Raw genomic sequence first — 12449 nt, 5'->3', positions numbered from 1 at the left:
TTTTCTAGTAGAGATTTTATTTCAAAGGCCCAGTTTTTATTTCCGTATGTGATATTTTCATCAGCATCCGCTTTTAACATATGATAAATATTTCTTGTTAGTAATTTGTTATTTGGGTTTATTGTTTTTATCCAGTATTTAAGTACTTTTAGTTTTTGTTTTATAATAATTGGGTACCTTCCTAATTCTCCATATAGACCATCTGAATTTGTTGATTTTCTAACCGTAAGGATTTTCCTGAGAAATTTTCGGTGTACTAGTTCTATATCGTTACTTTCTTTCAAACCCCATATTTCCGCTGAATATGTTAATTTTGTACCTACAAGACTATCAAATAAGTTGCATTTTTCTTTAGTGCTTAGTCCTAACTGATTGAAAACGATAAATAGGTTATGGAGCGCTGACTGTGAGTGTTTTGCAATATGTTTCTGTGTTCTATTCCAATGGCCGTTTTTAAAGAGATGCACACCGAGATATTTAAATGAAGTGACAGTTTCTAGTGTAACGTTGTTAAACACAAAATCATAATTCGTATGCCTTCCCGAATTTATGTTTGCTTGGTTTTCAATCAAATAAGATTTGAATTGTTCGGCTTTTAAGACATCCCATGGGATTTTATAGTCATCGTTGTTTGGTAGTGTACAAGTAGGTATTTGGTGTTTAGACTCTAGGCAAAATACTAGTCCCGAATGGTCCGAAAATTCATTTTGATCTAATATATCAAAATGCGAAACGCAGTCAAAATCTCGGCTACTTAATAAAAGGTAATCTACAACGCTACTCCCACTGTATGAATGAAATGTAAATTCCCCGATGTCGCGGTCATTATGTAGTCGACCGTTACCGATTATAAGTGAACTTGATTGACAAAACTCGATGAGGCGTTTACCGTGCGCATCAAGCACGTGATCTTTACTTACTCGCGGCGGGATGTAAACATTGTTTTGTAATGTCACGTCATCATCGATATATCGATCAAAATCTAAAACATCGCTCTCATTCGAGGTTCTGCTGTTTAAATCGCCTATAATTATAATATCTTTCCGTGGATTTTATATCGTTCTATATCGGATTCTATGATTTCAAAATAATCAATATCGCTGCTATTGAGATTCGAGATTTTTGGTGGGATGTATGCATGACATAAATACACATCTTGATCAAAGTTAAACATAGTTTTACAACATTTTATCCAAAATATACCTAATTTATTTTTATCAACTATTTTAATTTTGTTTTGTAGATCATGTTTATAATATAATGAGATACCTCCACTGTATCGTCCTTTTGTGGTGTTTGCACTTTTATTTCCTAGCATATGTTCACTTTTAAACCCATTGATGTCCAGATTGACACACGTGTTCGAGGATAGCCAAGTCTCTGATAAAAATATAATGTCATATGATGTTATTTCACTTAGGAAATCTGGATCATTTATTTTGCGAGCAAGTCCGTAAACGTTCCACGACAGGAAGCTGATGTCCTTCTCATGCTGTCCCTATTGGCTAATGTTGATGACGTTTCCGTTGACGTACTTATGACGTAATTCATTGTTGATGTAGAGCTTGTTTCCTACCATACGCGTTTTTTCCCCTCTGGATTCCGCTTCCTTGGCGAGGGGATGCAGAGCTTTTCTGGCCTCTCTGATTTGTTGTGGCCATTGGACGCCGACTCCAATGTTACGCTTCGTCATTTCCGCTTTGATTTCTGGGTCGAACGATTTTTGACGCACTGTCTCTCTGTCGTTGTATCTATGGAACTTGGCGACGATAGGCCTCGTCCCTCTATTTCCTTTTGGGCCAATTCTGTGTACCCTATCGAATACCATGGTTTGTGTATCAATTTTCAGGACGTCTTGGATGAGTGTTTTAACTAATGTTTCGCAGTTTTCATTAGCTGTGTCATTTGTTTCGGTGATTCCGTAGAACATTAGATTTTCCCTCATTGAGCGACTTTCAAGGTCGACTAACTTCTCGTTTATCAACTCCTCTTTGGAATCATAGTCGTCTATATGTTTTTTCATAAATTAACGATTTCTTCGGTTTAACGAAGTTCGGATTAACAATGAAATTTTAATTAAACAAACAAGAATCAAAATCGGGACCAGAAAAATACTTCGAAATAACGGTGACTTCGGATTATCGGTGTTCGAAATAACGGTGTTAAAGTGTAATTAAAAAATATAAATGTTTAGAAGTTGACATATATTTATTTGAATTTCAGTATAGATACAAGTGGATATAGATAAAGCTTTACTTACATTTTTTACATACATGAATCATTTCACATTAACATGTTGATGTCAGTAAATTATGGAACTTGACAACATTAAGTTTACACATTTGATGTATTTTGAAAACGGTAGCAGCAAAGAAACACAAATAAAATGGAATTCATCTTCTATGTCTCGTCGATTATAAAAATCTAAGTAGTATTCATATTCAAGACAAGTTTAAACATATCTAGAATAGAACTTCTTTTTCATACGATCAAACCATTTTTGCTTATAGGTGTCAACAATTTTGTATTTGAAACCAATTATAAAAGCATGACTATTTGTTGTATTTGTTGTTTTTTTCCCAAATAAATAAGAAAATCAATATTCATTTAAAAATAGTTTAACGTGTACAACCTTTTTTAAATATTGATCACACTCATTCAATAATTGGTTATACACAGTTTGAGTACAAATATTTTAGACGTTAAAATGTGTACATACCTAACTCTCCATGTTCTGAAGATTTACTAGTGTTTATTTAAATATTAAGTAACATTTTGCCAAAAAATGTGTTAGATCTCTTTGGATCTGGTAAAATACCATATTTCAGGGGCATCATAAAATTTAACTTACAAATATTCAAACATCTGACAAAAGTATCGGTTTAGGATCATACTGCCTAATTTTCTAAAGCAAAATTATGGCCTTTTTAATAAATGTTATTGATTTGATGTTTAACCACCAATTTTTTGTATTGACCTTTTGCCATGAAGAATTGCAATACATTTAAAGGTAATCTCAACGGTTATGTACTGCCTGTGGTGCTCCACCTTTAAAGACCATGTAATTTGCAAATAACAATACAATTTAAGATAAGTTTTTTTGTTTAATCCAGATTGTTAGCTAATTTGTAAACAAAAGTTCCAAATCTTATAAGTTGTGAGAAAAGAGGATTTGATCGACAGCATAACTAAAATATAAAGAATATGTGTTCACGAATTTATAAAAGACTTAAAATTATTATACCCATGCTCGATTATTCTAAATTATTTAGCTTGTATACAAGCTTTATACTTTTTCACCATAATACACTATTGTATATTCTATGAAAACTTTTAGAAGATCAAAGTTAACAACATAAGTTTGTTTTATTTGAAATATTTTGTATATTATAAGCCAAGATATAAATGACATCAGTAGGTTAACATACTTTTCAAAATCTTAACTTTGTGTCTGAAATTTTAATAATATTTTAACAAAACGTTTCGATGCGTGTATTTTGATTTCTGTAAACAATTTTGGAAAACAGCTAAATACTGTCTTCCCTTAAAAATTTATAAAAACATCGCCTATTTATCCATTGCAGTTTTCGACTGGTGTGAGTGAGGAATTATCAGCAAGCCATTGACCACTTCAGCATATGGAAAGTTTTGGGCTATATTGGTAATCATCCATAAAACATAATGTTCATTCAACTAATGTAGTTTACTAAATAAGTAAGTTGTGTACAGAAATTTAACGAGATTGTTGACGTTGATTCCAAAATAGATAAGTACACATGATAAAAACACATGAAAATTATTGAATTGAAAGAGACCTTAAGCTAGCATATGTTTCTGGCGTTGATAATAAATAAGTTTAATATTATTAGAACAGATAATCTTGATGATTGGAAAAAGTGATGGCATTTACATTAAACATGCAGTTTAATTGTTATTTAGTCTGTTAGTCGTGAAATTCTTGATTTAAATTGAGAAGTATTGTTTCTTGTTTGATTTATTTTTTAGCAGTCACATAAACAACCAGGCTATGTTATATGTATCTTTTACACCCAATATTGCTGCTTCTTCCTGCATTTGCACGATGATGATCTGAAATATTAACTATATGATGCTATATTCTTATATCTGTTTGTTAAAAGAAAGGATGTAGTTGACACCTGTTCGTAATTTTATTTTATCGTTCCTAAAATATTGTGAGTCTCTTGCTCTGGTCTCCTTCCTGCCATTGAGTTACTAAATGGTAATACAATTGAATGCGTTTTAATTCCCTTTAGCATTGTTTAATTTGAGTTGCAATGCTATGATGTTAGATTTTATTTACACGTATATGTATCATGAATATTGCTGGGCCAAGTGAACACGCTAAAACCGGTTTAAACCCCAATGCTTGCCATTGACCGTTCTAAGGCGGTGACCCCAGCTTCGATGTGTGTATGTTGTTTCGCATTGTGCTGTTTCGTACTTTTTTGGCAATTGGTCGCAAAATAAAGGACCAACACATTGTATATATTAATAAGAATGCAATACTGCTCCAGCAGCTGGAGTTACACTTATTTATATTGAGATTTCGAACACATCGTTTATCAATAGAAATGTATCAATCAATGCTGTTTACATGTTAGTTATAACATGAGTTATAAAACAATAAACAGGTTACATAATAAATTATAATTTACTACTAGATTTGTTTATCCATGTGATGTTTCCAACTGGATTTCCATCCACGACGCACGTCAATAAAACGTGAGCATTATCGATTGTCTCTCGAATGTTTGCACGCGGTGGGTCTATATCTAATGTACGTGGACAAAACGTAAATCAACGTCTAACAGTTTGTTCTTTCTTGGGTATTTGTTTCACGATATGATAGCTATGTATCTTATAATGATATCAATTAATAGCATAGCTGTATATTCGTTCATCAATGCGAGAACAAAGTGGAAATCCGGTACGTACATGGGTAGTTAATAGTAGCAATCGACGAGGCCCCATAACGATACTCGTCGCCACTTTGAAGGGCTTGTACTGTGCACTTTACAACCAGACCATTCCATGTCATGTTGGCAATAATTGCACCAGTTAGTCAACTATGTACATTTCTTTGATGCGTCATATACATCTCGCTGCAGCGTTTCGCGAATGATATCCTCATCCAGATTGGCCGCGGTCTTCCGTTCCCAGGTACACAAGTAAATGTTAAAGGCAGACTTGAGAGTAAAATTTGCGTTTGAACCGGTAACAAAAATCAATGTGACTTCGCTGATGGTGACGTCCGAAAATGCCACAGCACATAAGTTAAGCGTGTCGTTAAAGACAACGCTGCCAGTGACGTACGTGTATACACTCTGTTGGAACCTTTCAAATACTGGTTCTTTGTGGCTCCAATCCACATTGAGACATTTTTGTAGGATGACAAACATCGAATTCTTCCTCCAGGTTCAATTCAGACACACAGAGTACATCATCCAACCGTGCATAAATAGTCGAGCGCAGATAAACCTAAGAACTGCAGAACGCTTATATAAATGACATGTTGTATTTGTTCTAAATTGAGTAGAAAATTAATGTGCATAGTTGTACATCAAAGAAAAATGCCATTTGTTAAATGGAAGACAAGAAAATAAACGGTTCGGAAACAATTCCGAAAACGCGAACCAATCTCCTTTATCTAATTCTGAAAGTATCTGCATCGGTAAGCGCCTATATTCCCAGTATGACAGACTTATGTCCCAAATCGAAGCTAATTAGGGTTCAGAAATATCGAATTGCGTGGTTCAATTCTTATGCTAACTTCCGTATCTGGATGATTATGTATTTTTGTGTGTCGTGAAAATCAGAAGAAAATTATTGCAAAAGATCTTAACCTGCAAACATTACATCAAACTGATTATTTGTATGTTTTTCAAATACCTTATCACCATAACTTATCTAATTGTTGACGCAGGTTTTGCAAAGAAATAGTAAAAAATAAAAGTTCAAATAAACGGACTTGTTAACAGAGAGACAAAATTAATATATAAAAAATGGCATAATTTATAAAAAAATACATAAATTAGTACATGCATTTATAAAAAATACAATCAAAACTTTTGCTAAAAAATGTTTTATTACAAAAAGTGGTGTTGTGTGTGCAAACTAGTCATAATTGAACATGCTTCATGAATTCAAACATTAACTCACCCACTTGAGCTACACTGACCGCATTCAGCAAAAAACTATGCGACTCAAAAGATATTCCATTTATATTTACCGTCGTTTTGTTAAGATGGGTTTCAATAAACGTGTTCAATACATGTACTTTTAAAACACCTTACCTTCCAGCTTCACTAGAACTTTATCTTTTGATGTATGATTGTTATAAACGCAAATATCTTTTGAATTGTATAAATGCGCGACGAATTACTTATTGTGAACGAAAGGCGCATATCCGTGGCGTATGTTTTTGACGTTGGGAACACCTACAAACATGTAACGCTTAACTACATCATTTTTATCCGATACGATATATAATCGAAAAGATCAAACGCTCCTTTTTCAAAGATCTGTTCTAAACCAGATTATGAAGCGACGAAGTTCGATGACGCGGAAATAAATACGACACGATGCACGATAAACGGTGGTCCCCATTGCTGGACTGTTCAACAGAAGTATAGTGTACACATGTATATACTTTGAAATAAATCATATGCACATTTTGCAAATATTCGACGTACACATATATAAAAAAGCCCAATTCATTGACCATACAATTATCCCTTCCCAATTGAAATAAGTTAATTACTAGAACTGATTTCCGTTACATTAACGAAATTCAATAAGGAAAATATTCCTAAATTAAAAACAAAGAATGTGTGTACATGCTTCTCATAGACCAAAATGTTAAATATCGGTATACATGTATGCAATTAATTCAGGAAATTCGATTGAAACTTGACCTTATACAGTTTCGAAATTATTAGAATGTAACGTAGTATGTATAGTAAGACTAACAGCCATAGAGGTAAATCTAATTTGTCATTCTCAATATTCAAAAAATATTTTGATCTCGCGCTTTTGGAATTGTAGAAGGCAAAATGTTAAAAATCATGACCGCCATATTGCAAAATATATTGCCATGAAATGATACTTGTGCATTTTAACCCCAATAATTTAATAAATTAACCAATGTAAACGCAGAAAGTCAATTTCAATACAAAACCTTGTTCATTAAATAAGGGAAATAAAACAAACTTTATCAAATAAAAATTGCTTACAAACTATGTTGCTTTATCAAGTATGTTCTTGAGTGTTGCTCCATAATGACTCTCAAGTTGAAAAGATGACATTTGATGATTGTCCCAATTGTCACTCGTCTCCATTATTGATATTAAGACGATTACCTACTTTAATTTCCTGCAATTTCATTTAAAACGCTTGTTTTGAAACGTTGTTTAAGGATTGCAGGAAGTACAGATCTTGATTTTGTTTAATTTTAATGTAGGACGTACGTACAGCGTGAGTGGTGAGCATTTCGAAGCCCTTCTGAGAGGTCCATCTGCGAACAACTAAGGTGGATTTTCTTGAACGATCCGCAATGCGTTTCATCATAAGTATCCCCCTAGTCTCATTAAATTTAAGAAAATTGAGGCGAATTTCGAATAAAAACTGCAATTTTCTTTTTTCATATTGTAAGCTTACAAATACTCAACTTCAGTGTTGTATTGTTTTTTTATTTCAGAAAAACCGGAGTAAGAATTTTGTTAGTTATGATGACCACGATCCGAACTCACATGCATATAATGTAAATGACAGCTCTAAAATGAAAGGCTTAAAACGGTTAAAACCAGCAAATGTATGAATTGACCATTCTTATGATCACAGTGTTAATCTTGTTATGTCGTAAGGTGGGGTTCTGTTAAAGTAGTGGATAAGATTTAAAACAAAAACACGCTCTCCTGATAGAGTGTGTGGGGTTTTATTGCATCCCATAGAAGACAAAACAGAACTACAGGGTTGCTGGTATCAAGCAACAATCAATACCAACAATCATAATCGCTTATGCAAATGGAAAACCAGTCAAAACACTTATCTAAAACATAGTTATCAATGGATTGTTTCTTATTGCCATACAAATTTGATCCATAGTACATGTCTACCAACAAATAAGAAGGCAAGCCTTCTTCTGGCAAAGAAGAAAACTGTGACTCATTGTAATGACAGTATCAAACTGGAAACACATACAACCGGGTTCTTTACAAATAAAAGAATACTAAATATATAACACCAGGTGCAAATGCAAGATCTTTTTGCAAAATTAGCGATATACCATATGTTTGCCAGATAGCGTTTGATTTAAACTTTTGTTGAACGCAAACAAACTACCGTTAAGTCTGTTCAGGTCAATCCACCCAGGGTCTCTTAATTTTTGCTGAACGACATGCATATGCATTTGTACGTGAGGTTGTTTCAGACAAAAAATTATAGCAAACAAGAGCTTATTCCCTTAAATTAAATGGCAAAATGTAAACATACATGAAATAGCCAAAGATGGGTTAACCGGTTTGAAGTATAAAATAGAATTCTAAAGGTTGGTTGCCATCATACAATAGCTGCCAAAAAGAATAAAATAATTCGCAAATGTAAGGACTTGGATCGGACAATTTTAATATCAGTGCTATTTTAACGTAACGTAATGCTGTCGATGACAAAAGCAATAGTTGGAGCTTCGAACCAGGGAGACGTTGGAATTGATATCCGCAAAAATATTAAACCGTTTAGGCTTATGCAAACCAACTATCATAGCCACCAACAGCAAACTTCCTTGATAGGCATGCAAATAAAGACATTTTTCTTAAATCACTTTTGTTTACCATATATGTTGTGACGGTTAAGTTGCAAGGTGTGAAGACTCGTATCATACTATTAATTGTTTACTTAAGTGTCAAATCATTAATATTATGTCAAACGACATAATGTCATGCACATGGGTGTGGCCTCACCATATGCTTACATGTTTACTTATTTACATATATCACAATTACATGTTGATGTCAATATACCTTGGAACTCAGCAGCAGATCAATGATTGCAGTAGATGCATTTATGCTATTTTGTCGTAGAAAAGAGTAGAAAAGACGGATACACATAATATAATACCATCATCAATAATTACATATATCTAAAAAGAACATAGGCTAAATCTATCAAAGATCTTTTAGGCGTAGTACCAAAGGATTAAAGGAGTCAATAATTCTGCATTTCAACCAAGAACGTTTTTAGAAGTTAAATGTCCAATATAGGTAATTTATCGATTATTTATTGCATTGTAGTCGCATGATTATAGGAGTTCGATGTAAATCGGCATATCCGCTATAGGATTTAGGTACATCTGAAATAATAAAATAAAAACTTATCAAAAGTAACATAATTTAACTATTGTTGAAGGATTTCTTACGTGGCATGTTACTATTTTGGGTTCTCGTCGGGGGGGGGGGGGCAAAAACCATCATCGATAATGACGTTGAAAATATGTACTTCAACTGTAACCATTTTAAGAACTTTTTTATCTTGAATTTTCAGTTAGACTATATCATTTATTCGGTAATGTTGAATTTATTTTAATGGTTTCAGTTTTTGTTACCGGCGGTTAATTCAAACATATTGTATTATTACATTTGAAAAGATTTATAAGCCTGTTCAAACAAAATATAATTATATATGGTCAATCATTCTATACGATATTTATATTGCAAATATACTACTAAGAATTTAATAATATCACTTACCTGATTTTCGTTACTGCTTCTCCTAGAAATGTGGCCAATTTCGGTATATAACTCATTCTTTGCTTCCGAGGCTGTACGATGATATTAAAAATGTAAAAGAAACAAAATTGAAAGCCGTTTAAATAAATTACCACGGTCAAATGCATATAATAATTGTAAGGCACGTATTTTGTGCTTCTTAGAAGAGTTTCCAAATTGGTACATATACGCAACTTTTCTTTACATCACGTAACTGCACTTATTTTGTAACCTTGCAACATGATGGTCAAGTTAATTATTATCATTTTTCAAACCAGTAAATTAACACTTCCATGAATAACCTTTTATTATGATATGTACAATTTTGCTTGAATTAATCATAAAGATGTAAAAGAATTAACAAATGAAACATCTTACCATTTGGAACCAATGGGAGGGGTATTGCAATGTGAGTATTCTCTCTAGAAAATGAACCATTTTTCCACAAATTAAAGGGTATACATTGCCTAAGGTTTCTTTTAATCTTTAAAATTTTATTTTGAAATTGAGGACAGCCATACAAAATTTTTCCAAAGTCTGCATTTTGTCGTTAAAACAGTAGATCATCGTTATTTCTCTTACGCCGCTAAACTGTACTCCTCATTATTTCAAACAATTTTATCAGTCTTTAATTTTGACCTTTTTAATTCAATAACAAGTTTACATTGAACACAACTGTAAGTGTTGTACATGTGCTTTCTACTTTTCTGATAAATAAAGGCGCTTACATTTAAATATGCCAATGTGAAGCAGACCACTTAAAAGAGTATTTGAACAAACAGAAAAAGGTCAAATCATATTTAATGCCTTGAGCTGAAATGTATGAAATTAACAATAAATACATAATTGGGTTTCTACCTTAAATCTTGACGAATTCATATTAGTGAGTACAATCTCATTGTCAATTTGTTTATAAAACTATTTGGACAGTAAATTTATTGAACGAGTCAAAATTTATTGATAAAACTCACCTGGTTTGGTGTAAATTTATTTGTGCATTTTGCTTCCCTGTATAAACAATAAAGATAATTTGTGAATAAACATAAATTAACAAAAATGAAAACAAATACGATAAACAACAATAAAATATATATAAAAACGAGGACACGAACTGATGCTTACTTTTACGAATTCTATGACTGTTACCCACAACGCTAATGACGATGACAAGAATAAGCAATCCAATCAACATGTACAGCCAAGGAAATTCTTTCTGGTGGGAACCCTTCTTCAGATCTTGAAATTAAAATCAGATGATAATAATAGTAATAATAATAATAATAATAATAATAATAATAATAATAATAATAATAATAATAATAATAATAATAATAATAATAATAGGAATAGTGATTAATGAAAAACTGCAGACGTTGTGTGGTTGTTTCCTAATTAGAAAAAGTAACAACACGAACGTTATAAACAAAATTACATGGTTACAAAATCTTTGTAAAACTTCTATGGACGTATTAGTCTTGCCTTCGAGAGGAAACACTGTAGCGATTTCGTCATCCTGGCCAATGTTGTTTGTAGCGACGCATTCGTATACCGCTAAAGACCCATTTATTGGCCGTTGGATATGAAGCTGGCACTTCACTGTGTACGTGCAAATCATAAGGACATTCTGAGCCACTTTGTTTATCCATGTGATGTTTCCAACTGGATTTCCATCCACGACGCATGTCAATAAAACGTTTGCGTTGTTAATTGCCTCTTGAATGGTAGCACGTGGTGGGTCTATGTATAAAATAAGGAGACATAGTGTTTTAATGTCTAACAGTTTGTTCTTCCTTATGTATTTGTATCAAAATATGCTACCAAGGTATCTACTCATGATATCGATTAACAGCATAGCTGTATATTTATTCATTTATACGAAACAAAAAGAAACCCGTTATATACATGTGTAGTTTATAGTAGCAACTGAGGAGTTCCAATAATGATACTCGTCGCCACTTTGAAGGACTTGTGCTGTGCAGTTTACAACCCGACCATTCCATGTCCTGTTGGCAATAATTTCACCAGTAAGTACACTTGTGTACATTCCTTTTACCGCGTCATACACATCCCGTTGTTGTGTTTTGCGAATGATATCCCCATACAGGTGCATAAAGAGATTTGGTCGGGGTCTTCCGTTTCCAGTAACACACGTAAATGTAATAGGAGAACCTTCCACGGCTCCTGAACTATTCAAATACATCGAATATGGCGGCACTGAAAATTAAAATTGCGCCGAAATATATCAAACAATTGAAGTAATCTAACAGGAACTAACAAAGACATCGAAATAAAATGTGGAGTACAGACGTTTTTACCGGTTACATAAATCAACGAGACTTCGCTGATGGTGATGTCCGAAAATGCCACAGCACAAGTGACATTTGATAAGAAAAGCGTGTCGTCAAAGACAACGCTGTCGGTGACGTAGGTATATACATTTTGTAAGAAAGTTTCAATCACTGGTGCCCGGATGGCTCCAATCCACATTGAGACATATCCGTAGGATGACAAACATCGAATTCTTTCTCCAGGTCCAACACAGACACACTGAGTACAATTATCAACCGTGCATAAATGGTCGAGCACAGGAAAACCTAGAACTGAAAAATGCCGTTTCAGATTTTACTTTTATTTGTGATATATTCAATTGAAAAAAAATAATGTACA

Source organism: Dreissena polymorpha, chromosome 15 (genome assembly GCF_020536995.1).
Source record: "Dreissena polymorpha isolate Duluth1 chromosome 15, UMN_Dpol_1.0, whole genome shotgun sequence".
In the NCBI taxonomy this organism is placed as follows: domain Eukaryota; kingdom Metazoa; phylum Mollusca; class Bivalvia; order Myida; family Dreissenidae; genus Dreissena; species Dreissena polymorpha.
The sequence above is the reverse complement of the archived record's forward strand: the minus strand, read 5'-3'. Positions refer to the sequence as shown.